This window comes from Bubalus kerabau, unplaced genomic scaffold (assembly GCF_029407905.1).
Source record: "Bubalus kerabau isolate K-KA32 ecotype Philippines breed swamp buffalo unplaced genomic scaffold, PCC_UOA_SB_1v2 scaffold_55, whole genome shotgun sequence".
Classification (NCBI taxonomy): domain Eukaryota; kingdom Metazoa; phylum Chordata; class Mammalia; order Artiodactyla; family Bovidae; genus Bubalus; species Bubalus kerabau.
This window is the reverse complement of record NW_026577909.1, coordinates 2,042,747-2,052,780: the sequence shown is the minus strand read 5'-3', so window position 1 is coordinate 2,052,780 and position 10,034 is coordinate 2,042,747.

Genomic DNA, 10,034 nt, shown 5'->3' with positions numbered 1-10,034 from the left:
AGAGGGCCTCTTCTCTAGTTGAGGCAGGAACCTCAGGCTTCCTCTCCATTTCTGACTCCGACCGCAGGGTCCCTGCAGGGTTGGGACAGGAGAGTCAGGCCTCGTCTTGTCTGAGTAATGGAACTCTGCTTGCCTCTTGAGTCGTTCAGTGGGTTTCAGGCCCCTTGTCGAGCTGTGTGTGGAACCTGCGGGTGTTTCCAGAAGATGCACAGGGGTGTCATTGCCCCCTCATTTTGTGCCTTCCCCCACAGGGTTGCCTTCAAAGAGGTGTCCGGGCATCGGGTTCATTTCAAGAGCGGACCAGGAAATCGGGGTCGTTCGGCATGTGGCAGCACCAACGTGGCTCATCTCGAATTTCCTCGTGAGACCAGCATCATCCTGAGGTGCGCCGGGAAGGCCGGGAACACCTTCCACACAAAGAAGGGGAATCGACTCTCCTGTCGTGATCAGGTGGGGAGATGGGGCTCAGATGAAGTGGGGCCGGGACTCTAGGTGTTCCACTCGAGGGAACCCGGCATTTCAGGGAACTTTAGGGGTCGCAACAAGGGAGCCAAGTACCGTTTCCCACTTCAGGACGGAACATGTGACTTCCCTGGGGACGCTGTAGCGGGCAAGGGCCTCATTCTGTGAAGACGTTGGAACCACGTCGTTTTTCTCGAGTTGAGTCTGGATTCTCGAAAACGACGGGGATTTCAGGCTTCCTCTTGGCTTGGCCCTGGGAAGCCCAATCTTCCCCTGGAGTTGCGAGGGAAAGCTGGGGGTTCTGCTCGAGTCACTACAGGGCCAAAGAGACCTCATCGAGGCGTGTGTCCAGGACCTAATATTCCTCTCAAGGGAAGACAGGGATCTCGGGTTTCCATTCCAGACTCCCCCAGGGAGTCAGGCCTCGCCTCGAGGGGAAGCAGAGGACTCCGCTTTCCTCTCAAGTCGCGACACGGATCTCTTGGAGCCCAATGAGTGGACTCAAGGGTGTCGAGCCTCCTCTTCAGTTTGGAGAGAGGACTCGGGATTGCTCTCCAGGCCAGGCAGGAAAAGAAGGCCCTCATCTAGCGATGACGGGGGCGTCTCATGGGTTTCCTCAGGCTGCGGCTCCCATGGGGGTTTTCTCACGAGGCACGACGAGGACCTCAGGGAGCCTCTCGTGCGGTGCCAGGGAACTCATGTCTCCATGCGCATGGCGAGGGGGAGCTGGTCATCACTCTCGAGTCATGGGAAGTGACTAGGGCCTCAAGACGCGTTGAAGAAGGACTCTCGAGGTCTTTCTCGGGTGGCGGCGGGAAACCCTCGTTTCCCTCGACTTCTGCAGGGGACTATAGGGAACTTCCCATGGTGACTCTGAGAGGTGAGGGATGCTGTGGAGTTGGCAGGGCCTCTCGGGACTCTGCTGGGTTCGGCGTAATGGAAGAGGGCCTCATCTCGAGGGGAGGCAGGAACCTCAGGCTTCCTCTCCGATTCTGACTCCGACTGCACGGTCCCTGCAGTGTTGGGACAGGAGAGTCATGCCTCGTCTTGTCTGAGGAATGGAACTCTGGTTGCCTCTCGAGTTGTTCCGGGAGTCTCAGGCCCCTTGTCGAGCTGTGTGTAGACCCTGCGGGTTTTTCCGGATGATGCACGGGGGTGTCAGTGCCCCTTCGTGTTGTGCCTTCACTCACAGGGTTGCCTTCGAAGAGGTGTCCGGGCATCGGGTTCTTATCAAGAGCGGACCGGAAAATCGGGGTCGTTCGGCACGTGGCACCTCACACATGGCTAGTCTCGAATTTCCTCCTGAGACCGGCCTCATCCTGAGGTGCACCAGGAAGGCCGGGAACCCCTTCCAGAGAAAGCAGGCGAATCGACTCTCCTGTCGCGATCAGGAGGGGAGAAGGGGCTCAGATGAAGTGGTGCCGGGACCCTCGGTGTTCCCCTCGAGGCACCCAGCGTGTCGGCGAACTTTTGCGGTCTCATCAAGGGTGTCAAGTACCGTTTCACACTTAAGGACGGAACATGGGACTTCCCTGGAGACGCCGGGAATTTCGGTCTTCCCCTGGAGTGAGACCGGTATGTTGGGGAACTTTGGGGTCGCATCAAGGGTGCCAAGTAGCATTTCGAACTTTAAGATGGAACGTGGGACTTCTCTTGAGACTCTAGCTGGCAAGGGCCTCATATTGCAATGAAGGGGGAACCACATGGTTTTTAAGACTTGAGGCTGAATTCTCGAATTACGATGGGAAATTCAGACTTCCTCTTGTGTTGACCGTGGGAAGACCAATCTTCCATTCAAATTGTGAGGGAGAGATGGAGGTTGCTCTCGAGTCACTGTAGGGCAAAATAGACCTCATCTAGGCTTGTGTCTAGGACATAATGTTCCACCCCAGGGGCGACAGGGATCTCGGGGTTGCATTCCAAACTCACCCGGGGAGTCAGGCCTCGTCTCCAGGGAAGCAAAGGACTCCGCTCTCCTCTCGAGTCGCACCGGGTATTTCTTGGACCCAACTGAGTGGCCTAAAGGGAGTCAATCCTCCTGTGAAGTTTGGAGAGAGGACCAGGGATTGCTCTCCAGGTCAGGCAGGAATAGAAGGCCCCCATCTCTCCTTGACGGGGGCATCTTGTGGTTTTTCTCGAACTGCGGCGCCACTGTGTGTTTTCTCACGAGGTACGATGGGGTACTCAGGGAGCCTCTTGTGTGGTACTAGGGAAGTCAGTTTTCCTGCTTGTGGCAAGGGGAGCGCGTCCTTGCTCTGGAGTCATGGTAGGGGAATCGGGCATCAAGAGACGTTGAAAAAGGACTCTCCAAGTCTTTCTCGGGTTACTTCAGGAAACTCTGGGTTCCCTCGACTTGTGCCAGTGACCTCAGGTAGCTTCTCAGGGAGCCTCTGAGAATTCAGGGATACTGTGGTGTTGGGAGGGGCCTCTCGGGACACCACTGAGTTTGGTTCAATGGAAGAGGGCCTCTTCTCTAGTTGAGGCAGGAACCTCAGGCTTCCTCTCCATTTCTGACTCCGACCGCAGGGTCCCTGCAGGGTTGGGACAGGAGAGTCAGGCCTCGTCTTGTCTGAGTAATGGAACTCTGCTTGCCTCTTGAGTCGTTCAGTGGGTTTCAGGCCCCTTGTCGAGCTGTGTGTGGAACCTGCGGGTGTTTCCAGAAGATGCACAGGGGTGTCATTGCCCCTTCATTTTGTGCCTTCCCCCACAGGGTTGCCTTCAAAGAGGTGTCCGGGCATCGGGTTCATTTCAAGAGCGGACCAGGAAATCGGGGTCGTTCGGCATGTGGCAGCACCAACGTGGCTCATCTCGAATTTCCTCGTGAGACCAGCATCATCCTGAGGTGCGCCGGGAAGGCCGGGAACACCTGCCACACAAAGAAGGGGAATCGACTCTCCTGTCGTGATCAGGTGGGGAGATGGGGCTCAGATGAAGTGGGGCCGGGACTCTAGGTGTTCCACTCGAGGGAACCCGGCATTTCAGGGAACTTTAGGGGTCGCAACAAGGGAGCCAAGTACCGTTTCCCACTTCAGGACGGAACATGTGACTTCCCTGGGGACGCTGTAGCGGGCAAGGGCCTCATTCTGTGAAGACGTTGGAACCACGTCGTTTTTCTCGAGTTGAGTCTGGATTCTCGAAAACGACGGGGATTTCAGGCTTCCTCTTGGCTTGGCCCTGGGAAGCCCAATCTTCCCCTGGAGTTGCGAGGGAAAGCTGGGGGTTCTGCTCGAGTCACTACAGGGCCAAAGAGACCTCATCGAGGCGTGTGTCCAGGACCTAATATTCCTCTCAAGGGAAGACAGGGATCTCGGGTTTCCATTCCAGACTCCCCCAGGGAGTCAGGCCTCGCCTCGAGGGGAAGCAGAGGACTCCGCTTTCCTCTCAAGTCGCGACACGGATCTCTTGGAGCCCAATGAGTGGACTCAAGGGTGTCGAGCCTCCTCTTCAGTTTGGAGAGAGGACTCGGGATTGCTCTCCAGGCCAGGCAGGAAAAGAAGGCCCTCATCTAGCGATGACGGGGGCGTCTCATGGGTTTCCTCAGGCTGCGGCTCCCATGGGGGTTTTCTCACGAGGCACGACGAGGACCTCAGGGAGCCTCTCGTGCGGTGCCAGGGAACTCATGTCTCCATGCGCATGGCGAGGGGGAGCTGGTCATCACTCTCGAGTCATGGGAAGTGACTAGGGCCTCAAGACGCGTTGAAGAAGGACTCTCGAGGTCTTTCTCGGGTGGCGGCGGGAAACCCTCGTTTCCCTCGACTTCTGCAGGGGACTATAGGGAACTTCCCATGGTGACTCTGAGAGGTGAGGGATGCTGTGGAGTTGGCAGGGCCTCTCGGGACTCTGCTGGGTTCGGCGTAATGGAAGAGGGCCTCATCTCGAGGGGAGGCAGGAACCTCAGGCTTCCTCTCCGATTCTGACTCCGACTGCACGGTCCCTGCAGTGTTGGGACAGGAGAGTCATGCCTCGTCTTGTCTGAGGAATGGAACTCTGGTTGCCTCTCGAGTTGTTCCGGGAGTCTCAGGCCCCTTGTCGAGCTGTGTGTAGACCCTGCGGGTTTTTCCGGATGATGCACGGGGGTGTCAGTGCCCCTTCGTGTTGTGCCTTCACTCACAGGGTTGCCTTCGAAGAGGTGTCCGGGCATCGGGTTCTTATCAAGAGCGGACCGGAAAATCGGGGTCGTTCGGCACGTGGCACCTCACACATGGCTAGTCTCGAATTTCCTCCTGAGACCGGCCTCATCCTGAGGTGCACCAGGAAGGCCGGGAACCCCTTCCAGAGAAAGCAGGCGAATCGACTCTCCTGTCGCGATCAGGAGGGGAGAAGGGGCTCAGATGAAGTGGTGCCGGGACCCTCGGTGTTCCCCTCGAGGCACCCAGCGTGTCGGCGAACTTTTGCGGTCTCATCAAGGGTGTCAAGTACCGTTTCACACTTAAGGACGGAACATGGGACTTCCCTGGAGACGCCGGGAATTTCGGTCTTCCCCTGGAGTGAGACCGGTATGTTGGGGAACTTTGGGGTCGCATCAAGGGTGCCAAGTAGCATTTCGAACTTTAAGATGGAACGTGGGACTTCTCTTGAGACTCTAGCTGGCAAGGGCCTCATATTGCAATGAAGGGGGAACCACATGGTTTTTAAGACTTGAGGCTGAATTCTCGAATTACGATGGGAAATTCAGACTTCCTCTTGTGTTGACCGTGGGAAGACCAATCTTCCATTCAAATTGTGAGGGAGAGATGGAGGTTGCTCTCGAGTCACTGTAGGGCAAAATAGACCTCATCTAGGCTTGTGTCTAGGACATAATGTTCCACTCCAGGGGCGACAGGGATCTCGGGGTTGCATTCCAAACTCACCCGGGGAGTCAGGCCTCGTCTCCAGGGAAGCAAAGGACTCCGCTCTCCTCTCGAGTCGCACCGGGTATTTCTTGGACCCAACTGAGTGGCCTAAAGGGAGTCAATCCTCCTGTGAAGTTTGGAGAGAGGACCAGGGATTGCTCTCCAGGTCAGGCAGGAAAAGAAGGCCCCCATCTCTCCTTGACGGGGGCATCTTGTGGTTTTTCTCGAACTGCGGCGCCACTGTGTGTTTTCTCACGAGGTACGATGGGGTACTCAGGGAGCCTCTTGTGTGGTACTAGGGAAGTCAGTTTTCCTGCTTGTGGCAAGGGGAGCGCGTCCTTGCTCTGGAGTCATGGTAGGGGAATCGGGCATCAAGAGACGTTGAAAAAGGACTCTCCAAGTCTTTCTCGGGTTACTTCAGGAAACTCTGGGTTCCCTCGACTTGTGCCAGTGACCTCAGGTAGCTTCTCAGGGAGCCTCTGAGAATTCAGGGATACTGTGGTGTTGGGAGGGGCCTCTCGGGACACCACTGAGTTTGGTTCAATGGAAGAGGGCCTCTTCTCTAGTTGAGGCAGGAACCTCAGGCTTCCTCTCCATTTCTGACTCCGACCGCAGGGTCCCTGCAGGGTTGGGACAGGAGAGTCAGGCCTCGTCTTGTCTGAGTAATGGAACTCTGCTTGCCTCTTGAGTCGTTCAGTGGGTTTCAGGCCCCTTGTCGAGCTGTGTGTGGAACCTGCGGGTGTTTCCAGAAGATGCACAGGGGTGTCATTGCCCCTTCATTTTGTGCCTTCCCCCACAGGGTTGCCTTCAAAGAGGTGTCCGGGCATCGGGTTCATTTCAAGAGCGGACCAGGAAATCGGGGTCGTTCGGCATGTGGCAGCACCAACGTGGCTCATCTCGAATTTCCTCGTGAGACCAGCATCATCCTGAGGTGCGCCGGGAAGGCCGGGAACACCTGCCACACAAAGAAGGGGAATCGACTCTCCTGTCGTGATCAGGTGGGGAGATGGGGCTCAGATGAAGTGGGGCCGGGACTCTAGGTGTTCCACTCGAGGGAACCCGGCATTTCAGGGAACTTTAGGGGTCGCAACAAGGGAGCCAAGTACCGTTTCCCACTTCAGGACGGAACATGTGACTTCCCTGGGGACGCTGTAGCGGGCAAGGGCCTCATTCTGTGAAGACGTTGGAACCACGTCGTTTTTCTCGAGTTGAGTCTGGATTCTCGAAAACGACGGGGATTTCAGGCTTCCTCTTGGCTTGGCCCTGGGAAGCCCAATCTTCCCCTGGAGTTGCGAGGGAAAGCTGGGGGTTCTGCTCGAGTCACTACAGGGCCAAAGAGACCTCATCGAGGCGTGTGTCCAGGACCTAATATTCCTCTCAAGGGAAGACAGGGATCTCGGGTTTCCATTCCAGACTCCCCCAGGGAGTCAGGCCTCGCCTCGAGGGGAAGCAGAGGACTCCGCTTTCCTCTCAAGTCGCGACACGGATCTCTTGGAGCCCAATGAGTGGACTCAAGGGTGTCGAGCCTCCTCTTCAGTTTGGAGAGAGGACTCGGGATTGCTCTCCAGGCCAGGCAGGAAAAGAAGGCCCTCATCTAGCGATGACGGGGGCGTCTCATGGGTTTCCTCAGGCTGCAGCTCCCATGGGGGTTTTCTCACGAGGCACGACGAGGACCTCAGGGAGCCTCTCGTGCGGTGCCAGGGAACTCATGTCTCCATGCGCATGGCGAGGGGGAGCTGGTCATCACTCTCGAGTCATGGGAAGTGACTAGGGCCTCAAGACGCGTTGAAGAAGGACTCTCGAGGTCTTTCTCGGGTGGCGGCGGGAAACCCTCGTTTCCCTCGACTTCTGCAGGGGACTATAGGGAACTTCCCATGGTGACTCTGAGAGGTGAGGGATGCTGTGGAGTTGGCAGGGCCTCTCGGGACTCTGCTGGGTTCGGCGCAATGGAAGAGGGCCTCATCTCGAGGGGAGGCAGGAACCTCAGGCTTCCTCTCCGATTCGGACTCCGACCGCAGGGTCCCTGCAGAGTTGGGACAGGAGAGTCATGCCTCGTCTTGTCTGAGGAAGGGAACCACGCTGGCCTCTCGAGTTGCTCAGGGGGTCTCAGGCCCCTCGTCGAGCTGTGTGTGGAACCCGCGGGTCTTTGCGGACGATGCCCGGGGGTGGCAGTGCCCCTTCGTGTTGTGCCTTCACCCACAGGGTTGCCTTCGAAGAGGGGTCCGGGCCTCGGGTCCTTCTCAAGAGCGGACCGGGGAATCGGGGGCGTTCGGCATGTGGCCCCACCCACGTGGCTCGTCTTGAATTTCCTCGTGAGACCGGCCTCATCCTGAGGTGCGCCGGGAAGGCCGGGAACCCCTTCCAGACCACGCAGGGGAATCGCCTCTCCTGTCGCGATGAGGAGGGGAGAAGGGGCACAGAGGAAGCGGTGCCGGGACCCTCGGTGTTCCCCTCGGGGGAACCCGGCATGTCGGGGGACTTTTGGGAGTCGCAGGAAGGCTGTCAGGGACCGTTTCGCCCTTCAGGGCGGAACAGGGGACTTCCCTTGAGACGCCGTCGCGGGCAAGGGCCTCATCTTGCGAAGAGGTGGGAACCACGTGGTTTTTCTCGAGTTGCGGCGGCATTCTCGAGCTACGACGGGGATCTCAGACTTCCCCTTGGGTTGGCCCTGGGAAGCCCAATCTTCCCCTCGGGTTGTGAGGGAAAGCTGGGGGTTGCGCTCGAGTCACTGCAGGGCCGAAGAGACCTCACCCAGGCGTGTGTCTGGGACCTAATATTCCTCTCCAGGGAAGGCAGGGATCTCGGGGTTGCATTCCAAACTCACCCGGGGAGTCAGGCCTCGTCTCCAGGGAAGCAAAGGACTCCGCTCTCCTCTCGAGTCGCACCGGGTATTTCTTGGAACCAACTGAGTGGCCTAAAGGGAGTCAATCCTCCTGTGAAGTTTGGAGAGAGGACCAGGGATTGCTCTCCAGGTCAGGCAGGAAAAGAAGGCCCCCATCTCTCCTTGACGGGGGCATCTTGTGGTTTTTCTCGAACTGCGGCGCCACTGTGGGTTTTCTCACGAGGTACGATGGGGTACTCAGGGAGCCTCTTGTGTGGTACTAGGGAAGTCAGTTTTCCTGCTTGTGGCGAGGGGAGCGCGTCCTTGCTCTGGAGTCATGGTAGGGGAATCGGGCATCAAGAGACGTTGAAAAAGGACTCTCCAAGTCTTTCTCGGGTTACTTCAGGAAACTCTGGGTTCCCTCGACTTGTGCCAGTGACCTCAGGTAGCTTCTCAGGGAGCCTCTGAGAATTCAGGGATACTGTGGTGTTGGGAGGGGCCTCTCGGGACACCACTGAGTTTGGTTCAATGGAAGAGGGCCTCTTCTCTAGTTGAGGCAGGAACCTCAGGGTTCCTCTCCATTTCTGACTCCAATTGCAGGGTCCCTGAAGAGTTGGGACAGGAGAGTAAGGCCTCGTCTTGTGTGAAGGAATGCAACTTCACTTGCCTCTCGAGTTGTTCACGAGGTGACAGTCCACATTTGGAGCTGTGAGTGGAATCTGCGGGTTTTTCCAGACGATGCATGGGGATGTCAGTGTCCCTTCGTGTTGTGCCTTCATCCACAGGGTTGCCTTCGAAGAGATGTCCGGGCGTCAGGTTCTTATCTAGAGTGGACCGGGAATTCGGGATCTTTCAACATGTGGCACCAACCATGAGGCTACTTTTTGAATTTCCTCATGAGACCGGCCTCATCCGGAGGTTCGCGGGGAACGTCAGGAACCCCTTGCAGACAAAGCATGGGAGTCGACCCTTCTGTCGCGATCAGGAGGGGTGAAGGGGCTCACAGGAAGTGGTGCCATGAACTTTGGTGTTTCCCTCAAGTGAGACCGGTATGTCAGGGAACTTTGGGGGTCGCATCAAGGGTGCCAAGTACCGTTTTGTACTTCAGGATGGAACGTGGGACTTCTCTTGATACGCTGTAGAGGCCAAGGGCCTCATCTTGCGATGACGGGGGAGCCACGTGGTTTTTCTCGAGTTGCGGCAGGATTCTCGAGTTACGACGGGGATTTCAGGCTTCCTCTTGTGTTGGGCCAGGGAAGTCCAATCATCCATTCGAGTTGCGAGGGAGAGCTGGGGGTTGTGCTCGAGTCACTGCAGGGCAAAGGAGACCTCATCTAGGCTTGTGTCCAAGACCTAATGTTCCTCTCCAAGGGCCACAGGGATCTCAGGTTTGCATTCCAGACTCACCCAGGGAGTCAGGCCTCATGTCGAAGGGAAGCAAAGGACTCCGCTCTCCTTTCGAGTTGTGACGGGCACCTCTTGGAGCCCACTTTGTGGCCTAAAGGGAGTCAAGCCTCCTGTGAAGTTTGGAGAGAGGACTTGGGACTGCTCTCCAGGCCATGCAGGAAAAGATGGCCCTCATCTCACGATGACGGAGGGGTCTTGTGTGTTTTCTCGAGCTGCATCGCCAGTGTGGGGTTTCACACGAGGTACGACAGGGAGCTCAGGGAGCCTCTCATGTGGCGCCAGGGAAGTCAGGTCTCCATGTGCGTGGCGAGGGGGAGCGCGTTATTGCTCTCGAGCCATGGTAGGGGAATCTGACCTCAAGACGCGTTGAAGAAGGACTCTCGAGGTCTTTCTTCGGTTGTGGCAGGAAACCCTTATTTCCCTCGAGGTTTGCCGGTGGCCTCAAGGAGCTTCTCAGAATGCCTATGAGAAGTCAAGGATACTGTGGAGATGGGAGTGGCCTCTCGGGACTC